Source organism: Physella acuta, unplaced genomic scaffold (genome assembly GCF_028476545.2).
Source record: "Physella acuta isolate Inbredline_101_S28 unplaced genomic scaffold, ASM2847654v3 ptg001587l, whole genome shotgun sequence".
Taxonomy (NCBI): Eukaryota; Metazoa; Mollusca; class Gastropoda; family Physidae; genus Physella; species Physella acuta.
This window is the reverse complement of record NW_026733101.1, coordinates 86,437-103,552: the sequence shown is the minus strand read 5'-3', so window position 1 is coordinate 103,552 and position 17,116 is coordinate 86,437.

Here is a 17,116-nt window from a genome sequence, read left to right as displayed (position 1 = left end):
GTTGACCTTGCAACCAGCAGCATATTGCCTCTCTCAAATTTACAGACGTCTGCCGAGTACAGGTAAGGGCTCTCGTTAAAGGAATCGGCCCCAGGAGCAGCGGCGTAGCGAGGGCGGGGCGGGGGTATGATCCGCACCGGGTGACACCATTTAGGGGAGTGACAGCAATGCAAAAAAATCGCAAAATCTACAGAAGAAAAATTATTTTTGCCAGTTCCATTAATGATTAATTAAAGTTAAGCAGTCTTTTAAGTACAGATCTACAATTATTACAACATGCTAACTATAGAAAAAACAATGCTACATCCAACTTTATTATTAACAGACTATAGATAAAAATCGTTACTATTAATTCTGCAGTGCTTAAAGTTTATACACACACACATATATATATATATATATATATATATATATATATATATATACAGGGTGAAACCCGACCTAGCGACGCCACTGCCCCAGGAGACACTATATTTGATTTACATATTAGACATTGATGCACTCTTTACGCACAGCGGCCTTTACCCATTTCTCTGTGGCTTTCGCTATTCGTGCCACCGCCAACCCCCCCCCCCCCCCCCCCTCTTCGGGTGCTAGCTTTAAAGTGGGCACGTTTAAGTTTAATAGCAACGAAGTTTATCTTTCAGTCGGTTATTTATACAGCTGGATGTAGCATTAGTTTATCTATAGTCAGCAAGTTCATATTATGGTGTGTCTGCCCCCCCCCCTCTCTTATCGAGACGGTCATATTGTACATAAAAAGTTGCTTTTTTTAAAACTCTAATTAATAATTTATTGAACTGCAAAAAGCATTTTCTTCTTTATAATTTTTTCGCCTTGGTGTCGCCCCGCTAAATGGTGTCACCCGGTGCTGTCCGCCCCCCACCCGCCCCCACCTCGCGACGCCTCTGCTAATCATTATCATACTAAATTAAAATTTGTTCATAAGAACTTTTTCTTCTCATCAAGGTGTAAAATTATTTCACCCACCGGGGACTTGGAGACAGCGTACAGTTCACCAGTTAAAGTGACTGTCATTCCAAATAAGTTCTAGAACAAAACATTCAGGTAAATAAGTTCTAGAACAAAACATCCAGGTAAATAAGTTCTAGAACAAAACATCCAGCTAAATAAGTTCTAGAACAAATCATCCAGGTAGATACGTTCTAAAACAAAACATTCAGGTAATAAGTTCTAAAACAAAACATCCAGGTAAATAAGTTCTAGAACAAAACATCCAGGTAAATAAGTTCTAGAACAAAGCATCCAGGTAAATAAGTTCTAGAACAAAACACTCAGGTAAATAAGTAATGACCACGGCGGTATGCAAGCCGTTGAAATTAAAACTTCAGATATATTGTGTTCTTAAATTTTAACCAATTAATTCTTTATTTATCAGATACAGCAGGCTCGAATTTTTTGATTGCGCCTACAGTTGTTGGCATGCCCGCACGTGCATTCGATACAGCCAGCATCGATCTTCAATGCGGGAATCTGCCCTCTGGACAACCTTTGACCTACCAGTGGTTCAAGGACGGTACAGCCCAAACCCCAACCACCCAAACATATACCCTGACCCAGACAGCGGGGACTAGTAAATACAAATGTACAATTACCAAAGCAGGAACGACAACTGCTGATTTTTCGAAACCCACGAGTGACGAAGTGTCACAACCGACCATAGCCTGTAAGTGTTGTACCTCTCTGCTTACCATCGTGTTCATCTAGATCAGGGGTCTCCAAACTTTTCAGTTCGAGGGCCGCATTAACTATCAAATTTCAGTTCGGGGGCCAGTTTCTTCCAGGTATGTCTTTGATTTTCTGGGCAAAGTTCCTCAGCCATTACCAACAAACGTTTTTTTCCGTGAACAAAAAGATCTCCGCCGGCCGGATGAGAGGACCTCGCGGGCCGTAGTTTGGAGACCCCTGATCTATATCGAAATATGAAAAAATATAAACTAGCTGCAAAGCCTGTCGGAAGACAGGCACACAATATAATGTTTTTTGATTTGTTAGATTTTAAATCTATAATGTATATAAACCATTGCCCTTATCGCACAAACGTATTTTTAAAAAAAATAGAAACTGAATATAAACTTCCGATAACTAAACTAATAAAACAGTTATTTCCCTTAAATTACCTCCCCTACCTTAAAAATTAATTAATTTATTGTCTTTACTCTAAAGTGTATGATTTTTTTTTTCATTTTTTTCTACCATAAGAGAAGGAATAATTTTGACTTTCACAAGTTTAACAACTTTTTTAGCAATTTGTCCGTATATGCAATTTTTTTTAATCGAATATGCAAGCAGACACACACACACAAAATGTCGACAATTAAAAATAATCACGGCAGTACAAAATAGGCCATATTTTATTTATACAAGAAGACAATTAGATGCAAGCGATGCACGGCTCATTTTTTTGTCTCTAGTTAACGTGCATACGAGTTACTTACATAATTACGTGAGTTACGTAGGGCCATTTAATGAATAGGATACAGTAATCTTACGCAATATGTGATGAAAGTCTTTAATTTTAGCCCAACCGGTCTGTATCTTATTCTTAAACCCATATTTGCTGTGGTTCTTCCAAAACATAATTTCTGTACTTTTCAATGTAGATCTTATTGTTTTACTTAAATTATTTGTATTTTAATCGTTAATGTTGTTTGCCTTAATACATTTTGACACTTGTATTTTGATTGCCAAACTAAAACAATATGAAAAGCTAGACTTGGTATCAGTTGATATACATTTCAATTGTTTTTTCTAAAACACCAGCCAGCAATAATAAGACAAATTTATGAACCTATTTTTTCCCTTGGTAAACTTGTATGTATGGGACGGTAGAGAGCTGGACTGCTAACCCGTAAGTCTCGAGTTCGAATCCGGGTTCATGTTAGTAGACCGTCCCTGAGTCCACCTATCTCTGATAGGTACCTAACTCACGTTAGGGTAACTAAAACGGCTGGGCATAGTTCTGACCACACTATCTCTTCATATGCAGAGGTCACAGAATCAAGTGAACTCTACACCACTTGCCCCGTAGACCGTCAGGTTTGAAAGTGAACTTTACTTTTATACTTGTATGTATGTATGTGAGGAGTACTTTTTCAAAACCTGCTAAGTCCACTTTTGGAAAAAAATGAGTTATTCTTATAGCCTTCTTAATTAAGTGACAATTAAAGCTGTATACTGATTTTTGTTCAAAAAGGTATTATATAAAATAAATTTCTTAACAGTAAAATAAAAAAAAATTATAAGGTTAGTTAACAAAAGAAAAAGTTTTGAAGTCGATTTACTCAAAATCACTCAGCAGGTTTTGAAAGTGGACTTATGTATATAAAAACGCTAAAACTCGGCTACACATATCTGATATATCTCACAGCTACCATTGCTGGCGTCTTCCTGTCCAGCATTGATCCCAGCACCCCAGCATTCCTGAATGGACCCAGACCTGATGTTCCCCCTATTGTCAATGCCGAAGTTGGTGATAGCATGAAGGTCTATTGCGCTATCACTGATACGGATCTCGGTAAGCTTCGTAAAATCTCGTGGTAATATCACGTTTTAAAAAATTAGAAATTAATTTTGAAAGAAAGCTATACCGATGTGTATAAAATAATCTTTCTAAACTTTAAATATCTCTTTGTAAAGCCTCGTTTTAAAATAATAACTAAATGTGAAAGAAACCTATACCGATGTATATAAAATAATCTTTCTAAACTTGTAAAATCTCCCTGTAAAGGCTCGTTTTAAATTAATAATAACTAAATGTAAAAGAAAGCTATACCGATGTGTATAAAATAATCTTTCTAAACTTTGTAAAATCACGTTGTAAAAACTCGTTTTGAATTATAAACTAAATGTGAAAGAAACCTATACAAATGTGTATAAAATAATATTTCTAAACTTGTAAAATCTCGTAATATCATGTTTTGAATCAGAAATTTATACAGAATGTAATACAGAAATGTATAAAATAATCTTTCTAAATTTGTAAAATCTCTTTTTAATACCAGTTGCGTAGCGAGGTCGGGTGTCACCCGGTGCGGCACTTAATGTCACCCCCCCCCCCCCCAGAGGCGTAGCGACCATTCCCGGGGACAAACTTTGAATTTTCGATTTGCACCCCCCTCAAACTTTCGATTTGAACCCCCCCCCCAAACTTTTGATTTGCGCCCCCACCCTCAAACTTTCGATTTGTAATCCCCCCCTCTCAAATTTTCGATGTGCACCTCTTAAAAGACTATTTAACACTCGAATTAATCACTTAATTAAGTGCAATTATCATTTTTCTCTATATATTTTGCTATTTTTTTTTTGCCTTGGTGTCACCCCCCCCCCCTAAATGGTGTCACCCGGTGCGGTCCGCACCCCCCGCCCCTCCCCCTCGCTACGCCTCTGTAGATAAGTAAGGATCTTGTTATCAGGTTTTCTAATGCAAAGTTTTGTGTTTTTCCGTTTTAGGTTTTGTTTATGTATTTTTCATTTTGGTGAAATGTAGATTCTAGTACATTTGCTAAAACGAGGCTTTTATTTAGACTCTGGGAAGTGCTTGTATTCAGTGTCAAGAGCATGTAAATGTATGAAGTACCAGACGGCTGATAATTGACTCATAAAGAGATGTAAAATAATTAATTTAGAAAATGTGTTAGGGATTATTGGATTGATGGAGATGGAATGGAATAGATGAAAAATGGAGAAAAAAAGAAGTTTTATCTGAAAAGCGCCATTTATTTTCTCGGGACGGAGTTGCCTAACAGTAGACAACTAGACTGCTAACGGGTAAACCCCGAGTTCGAATCCGGGTTAAAGTCAGTAGACCGTTCCTGAGTCCCCCCCCCCCCCACCACCCAGCTCTAATGGGTACCTAACACATTGGGGAGATTACCTAACTCACGTTGATAAAGTGAAAGCGGCTGGGCATAGCACAGACCGTACGGTCCTTTCATTAGCCGAGTTCAGTAAAACACGTCAACTCTACTTCACTTGGCCCATAGACCGTCAGGTTTGGAAGGGGAACTTTACTTACTTCACTTCGTTTCCCCTTATATGCCTTGTGTGTGAAAGATAAAGTGTTTTTTTTTTCAAAACGTTAAACATAGTTGTAAGCGCTGCTATCTCCTACGCGTGGAAGAAGAATGGGGTAGCGATATCATCAGAGACCAGCCCATCATACACCATCGCCACCCTGGCAACCTCTGACACCGGGAGTTATACGTGCACGATCACTGTGAACGCTAAGGAGTTCGTATCCAACTCTGTGCAGCTTAATGTTGGTAAGTAACACCGGGTGAATGATGCGTAAAGGTATACATATTTCTTTTTAATAAGGGGAGATAACAATTACTTTTTTTTAAAAGAGTAACAGAGGAAAAATAATCAGTAAAAGTATACAAACATTTAAATAATAGACTTTTGTAATAAGAGGACATAACAATTTAAAATTTTTGAAAAAGTACCAGCGGGCGAATGATGAGTGAAAGTATACAGAATTTTTTTTAAAGGGGAGATAATTAAAATTTTAATAATAGTAACAGCGGCGAATAATGAGTAATAGTATACAGAAATTTACAAATAGGCTTTTTTTTTTAAAAAGAAAGGGGGAGATAACAATAAAAAAATGTAAGTATTACCGGGCAAATAATGAGTTGAGTACAAGTCAAAAATATAAAGACATTTACAAAATAGGTGGTTTATAATAAGGGGACATAACAATTACAATTTAAAAAAAAATTAAGTTGTCTATGCTGATTTAATGAAAGTGCACAAAATAAAGTGGATATATGTCTATGGTATGGAGGTACTTAACCCCTACAGTTTCTTTGCGGATTTATCAAACCCTGCGACTTAATGGCTCTATTGTTACATTGACCAATTCAAATCGTGAATATTATAAGTAGGGTGTAAGGCTTGACTCCACTGATTAACCGAACCCCTGGGGTTCGATTGAATCTAGGTTTAAGAACCACTTGACTATTACATTTTTTTTTTCAAAATAGTCTAATACAACAAGATTCCATACCACGTTTGTCTGAGTTATGTAACATCATGTACGTAACCAACCTACCACTCTGTACACATAAATCTTACACATTTCATCAACAGCGAACACGATCATTGACAGTGTCGACATTGTGGTTGACCCACCCTACCCACTTCTCAACGGTTATGCTACACTGGACTGTCGAGTGAAAACTGCTGATCTGAGTAAGGTCGTCTACAGCTGGCAAAAGGGTGTCATAACTATTATTGGTGTCTCCGATCGAACACTGCAGGTCTGTGAATCTCAATATATATATATATATATATATATATATATATATATATATATATATATATATATATATATATATATATATATATATATATATATATATATATATATATATATATATATATATATAAATCCATACATATGTCTATATATAGCCATGCGTATATTATGAATATGTATAGAGACCTAATATATATATATATATATATATATATATATATATATATTTATACGTTTATACATATTTATACATTTATAAACGTATATATATATATATATATATATATATATATATATATATATATATATATATATATATATATATATATATATATATACATATACATATATATATATATATATTTATACGTTTATACATATGTACTTAAATATAGGCATGTAAATATTTTATATATAGGTATATATAGTATATGAATGTATGTATGTATGTACACCTATATATAGTCATATAAATAATATATATGTATTTATTTCTATACATGAATGTATATATATATATATATATATATATATATATATATATATATATATATATATATATATATATAATCTAAATAACATTATCTAACCAAACCTAACCTCACCCAACCTGACCCAACATAAATGAACCACACCCACCATAACCGAACCATACCCAACATAACCGAACCATGCCCAACATAAATGATTCACACCCAACATAACCGAACCATACCCAACATAACCGAACCTACAACAACCATCCATTCCTCAACCCTACATAACAGAGCTTGTACATCCAAAGAGAGTAACACATTGTCCTATATTTTAGATCAATGGCTTGGTAGCTGGAGACAACGATAGATATACATGTACTGCAAGTGTTGGCTTGACCACTGATTCAGACGTCCTAATTTTCAATTCCGTTGATTTAAGTAAGTAATTAGAATAGTTAATTAATTCTTCCCATTGTTTTATACAGTAAGAGGTACAGATCCCTTCTCCCATTTAAGTAGGACATTTCTTGTGTACATTTTTTCTTTTTTTGGAAACAGTACAAAACGAGCATGCAATGGCGTCGCTAGGTCGGGTGTCACCCGGTGCGGCACCTCATGGTGTCAACCCCTCCCCCATCCCCTTTTTTGTGTAAAAGCTTTAAAATGTTCATATTTAATAATAATGTTTTTCTATAGTCGGTTGTTAACACAGCTTTGTTTAGTACTGTTTTATTTACAAACCCTCTATTTTCGACCACGCCTTCCTACCTTAGACAATAGTAGAACATAATATGTATATACAATAATTTTAAAACACTACATCGTATCTAAGCTTGTTTTGTTATCAGCAATAGAATAGACTTTCCAATTTCACCTCTTGTTTTTAAAATAAATATCAATGTTTAAAACTGTAGCGTTATAATATTTAACTAAGTTTTTAAATAGAAAGCTAGATAAACAATTTTTTTTTCAATTTTAAATTGCGTTGTATCCTGTGAATTTAAACCTTTTATACTGTTTTTTTTTTTACAAACTCTGCGATTATTTTTTAACCTTAATATAAGTTTAAATCTCTTTGTATATAATTTATGTTCGTCTCTATTGCAGCAACTGTTATACCTACACTGGGATTTGAGGACATTGTGTTCGGTGTTGGCGACAAGCACACTCTCAAGTGTGGTGATGACTACAACACACCTGGCCTGACTTATAAATGGTACGAGGGAGGCACTCAAGTCACAGGTAAAAATTTGAAACCAGTGCCAGTTATAACTCTAGATAAAGGTAGGAAATCCTTCCCCAGGTAATGTTATAAAACCAGCTACTGGTGGACATAGTGCATTGTCCATGGAAGCCGCCATTGTTGATGTAAAAAGTAAATAAATCATGTGACGTCACTATTCACTCTAAGTAAAGTCATTGTTCTGAACTTTTATAATTAATGTGGTCAATGAATAAATCAATACATTAATTAACGTCTTTAAATAAATTTGTGATTAACAGTCTGTCTAACAACAAAAACTGTTCTCTACCTAATTACTATTTTATAGCTCTACACATAGTGTAGATTCTCTCCTGTAAGCAAACGAACAAACAAACAAACAAAAAATAAATATTCAAACATGTAAACAAACTTGAGTTTTAGTAGTATATAGATAAAATAAAGAACATTTTTTTTTTAAATTTTTTCTGTTCTTTTGAAGGTGATTTTCAACTTACAAAGATACTATGCGTCCTTCCTACAATATATTCCTATCCTTCCTATCAATATAGGCCTATTATCTATATTATCTATGTATTATCTATATACAATATTTTTATATTTAACCCTTGATGAAACAAAGCGATAGTGCAAAAAATAATTATCTTAAAAATTTAATAATTTTGTAATTTTGTTATTTTGTTTTCACGGATATAAATAATGTTATTAATTCGTTTGATTAACGTATTAATCAATATATAAATAAATAAATAAAAAATAATATATATATATATATATATATATATATATATATATATATATATATATATATATATATATATATATATATCTTATAGGCCAAACCTCACGGAGCTATGAGATAACTGTGAAAGCAGGAACAACAAAATACACATGTGATATTACCCTAGGTTCCGCTACCTCTCAGACCAGCGTTGAACGTACAATTGTGGGCAAACGTAAGTGATTTCAGATTTAATGTTTAATGCGTATTAATTTAATGATCTAATTTTTTATTTACACCCAGGTATGTATTCTAACCTTTGCAGTAGCCATTTTAACATGAAGTAGCAGAGTTTAGGAAAGATCGTCAATTGATAGTCATGTGATAGTCATGTGATAGTCATAAGGATGATGATGATAATGATGATGATGATGATGATGAAGATGATGATGATGATGATGATGATAATGATGATGATAATTGTGATTTAAGATGATGATGATAATGATGATGATGATGATGATGATGATGATGATGATGATGATGATGATGATGATGATGATGATGATGATGATGATGATGGTGATGATGATGATGATGATGAAATGTTACTCAATATTTGTTTTTATAAAATATCACAAAATATTTCTTGTTCTAGAATTTGTGGATGTGGATATCGATGTGGGTGAAGTAGAGCTGGACCCTCTCGATCCCTACCGGCCGTTGACTGGCACCAGTGTCACGCTGACCTGTGACGACACTCTAGCCTCAGGTGCCACCGGTACTCCTACCTACGCCTGGACGAAAGATGGTACCGGCACGGGGTCAGCCACATCGACCTTGACCTTCACAGCCAGCGCCGCCAATGATGGGGAGTATAAATGTACGGCAACATTGGGAGGGGAAAGTTCGTCGGCTACAGTTACTGTGAAATATTCAGGTAAATAACATATTCATAATAAGTAAACGTATTATTTCTTATTTTTATAACTGACCATTACATACATAGGTAACTTACAATTGCACGTATAGTTGTTGGCCATATGAACGTTTGGTAACTGTCCTTTTGGTCATCGTTGAACTGATAATTTCATATTTCGGCATTTGACAATTTGATATTCAGGCAACTGACCATTTAATAATTAGATAAATGACCTTTTCGAATTTCGGCATTTGACAATTTGATATTTAGGTAACTGACAATTAAGCATTTCGGTGTTCAACCATTACAAATATAGGTAAATGACCATTTCAAATTTCGGCGTTCGAGCATATAAAATTCAGGTAACTGGAATTTGATATATAGTAAATGATAATTTCAAATTTCGGCGTTCGAGCATTTAAAATTCTGGTAACTGGAATGATATATAGGTAAATGACCTATTTCACGTTTCGGCGTTCGAGCATTTCAAATTCAGGTAACTGGAATGATATATTAGTAAATGACCATTTCACGTTCCGACGTTTGAGCATTTCAAATTCAGGTAACTGGAATGATATTAGGTAAATGACTATTTCACTTTTCTGCGTTCGACCATTTCATATTCATGTTACTGACTGATTGATATATAAGGCGTTTCACCTTTAAATTCAGATAATCGATCATCTGATATTCCGGTAAGCTGGCCATGTAAGATTCATATCCTTGACCATTTCACAAACAGAATTCTCTCCATTTCACATGCTAATGAAAAGACCTTTATCTCGACTTAATTACTTAATTATGCATTTCAGATACTCTCACCAAGCCTGAACTGTACTCGTCTGCTGATGTGTATGACGATGATAAAATCTCCTACAGTGAGGGGGCCGACTACCAGCTAACCTGTCACACAGACTCCTATAGCCCAGATCTTATTTTTGTCTGGAAGAAAGGAACTGTCATAGTTGGAAGTGGCAGGATCTATAAGGTTAGGTTTAACAGAGAGAAGAGTTTTATAAAGGTATATTTACCAAACACGGATGCTCTGTCTAGAACTTCACATTTTTTCGAAGTCATGGCGCGTTTTTTTTTTTTTTTGCATGAGCTTATAATTAATTATGGAACTTTTTTTTCAAGACTACAAGGAGTTACAATGTAAACAAACGCATCAGAGTATGTTACTAATGGATGAATTTTGTAAATTATGGCTTTTTTAAAAAAATTGCATTAAACTATTCCTTAAAGTTATTTAAAAACTTCCAACTGATAATAGTTTATGAAATTTTAATTTAAAAGAAAAATAATTCGTGTTTTAATCACTTTAATTGGATAATTACCATATGTTTTTAAATAAAAAAAAACAACAGCTAAATGGAAAAAAAGTGTATTTAATAAGTGTATATGTAATTAAATAAATAAATATATATATATATATATATATATATATATATATATATATATATATATATATATATATATATATATATATACATATATATATATATATGTATATATATATATATATAAACGAATATTGATAATAGTTATTGTTTTGCACAACAAATATATTAAGAATACTTTAGATTTCCAATAAAAACAATAAATACATTTGAAACGAAATATTATCGATGACCACTAAAATTCCCAACTGTGAACACAACAGATAAAAGATGCTGACAGAACAGCAACTACCGGGGACTCTGGAGACTATGTTTGTGTCACCATGTTGGGGGATAAAACGGCGACCAGTGATGCCTTGACCGTTCTCATTGGAGGTAAAATTTATTCAACATGTAAACTTTTATTTTATAAACGGGTCGGAATTATTATAGTTTTGATACGTATTTAAAGTCAAATAAGCAAATTTTCAGCTTATTATTTAAGCTTGTTTAAAATAATATATGCTATAAATATACTTTATTGTGGTCCTAGGACCTTTGACCACAGGTGCTTTGACCATAGGGGGTTTGACCATAGGGGGTTTGACCACAGCGGACCTTTGACCATAGGGGCTTTGACCATAGGGGGTTTGACCACAGCGGGGCTTTGACCATAGCGGTGCTTTGACCATATGGGGTTTGATCATAGGGGGTTTGACCATAGGGGGTTTGACCACAGGTGTTTTCTCAGCAGAGGGTCTTTGATCCAAGGTGGTCTATCAACGGGTGTTTGATCACAGGTAGTCTATCAACGGGTGTTTGATCACAGGTGGTCTATCAACGGGTGTTTGATCACAAGCGCTGCGTCCGGCTTTGATCATAGGGTCTTTGATCTCAGGTGTTTTGACCACATAGGGTCTTTGATCTTAGGTGGTTTGTCCAATGCTGTCCATATATGGTAAGGATTTATTTTAAAAGTTGCTAAATTATATTTAAAATTTCGACATGATGTAATAATATGTTAAATCATCATGTATAAATACAAGTCATCTAAACTACTCTATGTCAAAACCATGGAGAATCTTGGAGAGTATAGCACGTCGAAAAAAGGTAAAAGAACTTTGTTGTATCGTGGCCACGAGTTTTGGCTACACAGAGAACGCCAGGACGGGTCACGCGTTTGGCGGTGTACGAAGAATCGCACTTGTAAGTGCAAAGCTTCATTAGTTGCACAAGATCTTATTATAAATCTATGAGGCCTAGCACCAGCCTTTATGTGGAGACTAAAATATAGTTCTTGGCTTTTTTTAAATACAGGTTAATTTCTATTAACGTACTATCAGGAAACATGTATAAAATCGTGTTAATTGTATCACACCTATGATCAAAGCCGGACACAGCGCTTGTGATCAAACACCAGTTGATAGACCACCTGTGGTCAAACCCCCTATGGTCAAACCCCCTATGATCAAACCCCCTATGGTCAAAGCACCGCTATGGTCAAAGGCCCGCTGTGGTCAAACCCCCTATGGTCAAAGCCCCTATGGTCAAAGGTCCGCTGTGGTCAAACCCCCTATGGTCAAAGCACCTATGGTCAAAGCACCTGTGGTCAAAGGTCCGCGCACCTTTATTGTGACCATACAATATTCTTTAGTTAAAAAAAAATTCAGTTTGTTTAAAATGTAAACTGAAAATGACATACTAGCTTACAACAACTATTGACGAAAATTAAAATTAAAATAATCAAATTATTTGAGCTATACATACATTTTTGTAACCATACTATATTGTAATAACTTTTTAAATTTGAGCCTAAAATGCCATACTAGATTATATAAACTTTTGACAATAAAAACTTTAAAATAATAAAAGAATGTTAGATATAAATATATTGATTGTTACACTGCAATATTCTCTAGTAAAATAATGTTTGAGTTTGTTTAAAAATTAACTTGAAAATCCATACCAGCTTATATCACTTTTTGACAATAAAAACGTCAAGGCAAATTAAATATATAAAATAAATCCCAATTTATAGAGTTGTAATAAATACAGATATTACGAAATTAAAATTCCACCTTTTAGAAAGCAAACAGATTGAACTGCATATTAATTTTGAAACACTGCAAAAACTCTTTCCAAAACATTTTTTTTTCATTCTTCATATTTTAAATATTTTCTCACAAAGTACATTCTTGTAATTATTCATACATTTAATATTAATATACCAATTTTAATTTATGTTTATATGTTTATTAACAAATAAATTATTTATTTTCACCAGCAAAGGGCAGACCTTGTAAATACATCTCTGACTGTGAAGGCGACTACTATAGTGACGTATGTCTAGACAACCGCTGTGTTTGTGAGGCTGGCTACATTCTCGATGGAAACTCTTGCTGTGAGTTGAAGTTTTTTTTTCTTTTTGGTGCTTTTAATTTAAAAACAAAAATATATGTTAAAATTCGTAACATTTTTATCACCGGAATAGTGGTTAGCTTCTTATAAACATATTCAGTGTTTATTTTATATTTGCTTTTTATTTATTTTTAAATTATTTTTTATGTTAGATATTTAAATAGAAAACAAAGGGTCTTGCAGTGGCGTAGGCAGGGGGGGGGGTTAGGGGGGTCATAACCCCCCATAGACCCCTCCGTATATATAAAAAGTATAAGGGGGGGGGTGCAAATCGAAAGTTTGAGGGGGGGGGGGTGCAAATCGAAAGTTTGTCCAAGAGGGAAATTAAACATCATGTAATAAATACATTCTCGCAGTTATTTGTTAGCCTGGATAAATATAACCCGTTCCTCGGGCAGATGAGGCTCGTTAGCTGGGGACAGCCATTCTTCTAGGAGAGACAACTCCAAAATACAAAATAAAAACTCCTGCGTTGTTGTTTTTTCTTGATTGGACAAAGGCTATGCAAGCAAATCCAAAAAGAAAAGCAGGCTGAAATCGGAGTCAGTGGCCTCAATTGCGCATAATAAGTTGACACGTATTCTTAATTGTGTTGGAGGGGATCCCTTTCAACGCTAAAATTAAGAACGAAGAAGAAGAAGATAACCCGTTCAAATTGGCTTAAATTAGTTCACATCAGTGGCGTAGCGACGTTGGGTGTCGCCCAGTGCGGCACTTAATGGTGTCACCCCCCCCCAGAGGTGTAGCGACCCTTCCCGGGGACAAACTTTCAAATTTTCGATTCGCACCCCCCCCCCCTCAAACTTTCGATTTGCACCCCCCCCCCCCGCAAGTTTTTCTCTATATGTTTTGCTATTTTTTGCCTTGGTGTCACCCCCCCCCCCTAAATTGTGTCACCCGGTGCGGTCCGCACCCTCGCCCCCCCCCCCCCCCCCACTCGCTACGCCCCTGGTTCACATATCTAAAATATGATTTTCGTTGAATATGTATATCTACTAGGCGATTTGAATCGAGATATCTATTCTGTAAATTAAAAATGTGTATTATTCTAATGAACATTAATATCTGCTCTTGTACTATAGTAAATCTAACGTAAAAATCTAATTTCTACAGCTGCAACAACGGCAGATAATGGACAAGAAATTGTTTCAATCTCCATGTACCTGCTTCTGCTATGTGGAGTCATCCGGCTGGTTCTTTAATTGGACAACAGACAACTGCGTCTTCGTCTTAGAGTTTAAGTTTGGTTCATTCATGAGCTTAGAATTTAAGTTTGTGTTTAGTCATGAGCTTAGAATTAAAGTCGGTATGCAGTCATAAGCTTAGAGCTTAAGGTTTTGTTAGAAACGAGCTTATACTTTAAGCTAGTGCAGTCATGAGCTTAGAATTTAAGTAGTTGTGCAGTCATAAGCGTAGAGTTTACATTTTTGTTATAAACGAGCTTATAATGTCAGTTAATGCAGTCAAGAGCTTAGAATTAAAACTGGTGCAGAAGTGAGCTAAAAACTTTAGGCTCATGCTCTGTCACACAAACTTAAACATTAAGACCGAATGTATGCAGCTTTAATACTAATAGTATTTGTAAACTTTATTTTTTTCAGCAAAGTTTTTAATATATATATATATATATAAATATACATATATATATATATATATATATATATATATATATATATATATATATATATATATATATATATATATATATATATATATATATATACATATATATATATATATACACACACACATATATATATATATATATATATATATATATATATATATATATATATATATGTGTTTAATGTGTTTAATGTTAGCATATCGACAGTGCAGAGGACAAATGCAGTGTGTCAAAAATTAGTTAACACATTTTTAAATATATATTTTTAAATAGCATATCAAAATAGTGCAAAATACTATATTCAGTTTTATAAAAACTATTTTTTATAAAAAATATATTTTTATAATAAAACTGTTACCTTTTAAGCTAGCTTTGTTGTCAATATGATTATAATTACTATTTATTTCACTTAAAAAAGATAGACGTACTGCATTTCTCTTCTGAATATAACATGAAGAATGAAAAACGCCTTTTCAAAGTGTTTTGAATTACATGTTTCTGTAGTATATGTAAGCAATGCATTTTTAATCATAATAACTTTGATGTGAAACGTATATTCCCTGTGATATTTTAATTATATAACTTATGAAACAGTATTCATACACTTTTTAAAAGTGTTCAATATATAATTTTAAATACTTTTCAAATATATATTTAAATACGTTTTTATTAATCTTTTTTCTTGCTAACTACTAAACCACTGTTAAAAGCAGATGTCCTTGCACTTTGTGACGAGATTGAATGGTAGAACTCACGACTCCAAACCCTACGGTCTCGAGTTAAGATCCCTGTATCAAGTGTGTAGGTCGTCCCTGAGTTTACTCAGCTCTATTGTGTACCTAATTGACGTAAGGGAAAGTTGAGGCGGCTGAGCATAGAATTGATCATAATATCCCATCTTTTGACTAAGTCAGTGAAACAGATTAACTCCACTTGAAATAGATAAACTACTTCAAGTGACTTGTAGACTGATTTGGTAAAAAATGCAATAATTATTCAGCAGTTGATTTATGTGTGCACAATTTTTCAGCCTAATTGCACCTTTTTAATGACAGAAAAGTAAAACATGTACATTCACACAGAATACATAAAAAAAAATGCTACACTCTTGTACCCCCAAGACTACAAATAAAAATAAAAATGTGATCAAATGTCATTGAGTAGTCTAACTTTGTTACAATGATGAGTGTCTTTAGAATTATAATCACAATAGAAAAATGTATCGTATAAGTGTAGTTGATACGTATTCTATTCTAGAAAAATGGAATTTATTTAAAAAATTAACTTTTGTAAAAATATTTTTTTCAAGCTTATTTATCATTTTCTTTTACATACAGAGGCTCGTGTATTAGCAGCATATACACATTAAAAAATAAATAAATCCCTTAACTCTTGGAGGTCGTTGGCGCTAAGTATTGCATGTCTGTGCCCACCCCTCTCAGTGCCTGACTACAGCCGGATGCCTCCATCTACAATGTATTGTACATGGTTCGCCTTGGTCACGAACACTTCACCTTTGAAGTTGGTATACGAACTCTTGCGCCCAGGCCGGTGACCTTCAATGGAAGGTCATACGCCCAGTGATGCCGTGTTAGCATCTGTTATTTGATTTTTGGATTTTTCTCTTCTAGATGTGTTGCTACTCAAGTATTGGTCATCATCTGCCCGGGGGTTCGAACTCAGGGACTTTTCGATTTAGCAACTATGGCTTTACCGACCTGACCACTCCGACTCTCATTAGCGTCAATTATACCATCAAATAAACCATTTTCAACAGCTCTATCACATATTTGATGTTTGACAAACCAGAACTAAATCAAGTATACACAGCGTTTTTAATCAAATATCATCCATCTCACAATGAACAAATTAGCCATCAAGGTTGCTAGCAGTGTCATGGCATGGAGCATACGATTTCTAACTCTCAAGATCGTGTCAGTAGAACGTCCATAAATCCACCAAGTACACATAAGTCCATAAGTCCGCCTTTACTTTCTCTAACATGAGTCAATTACGACTCATGTTAGAGAAAGTAAAGGCGATTAGGAACAGTGGTGACCAAATCATC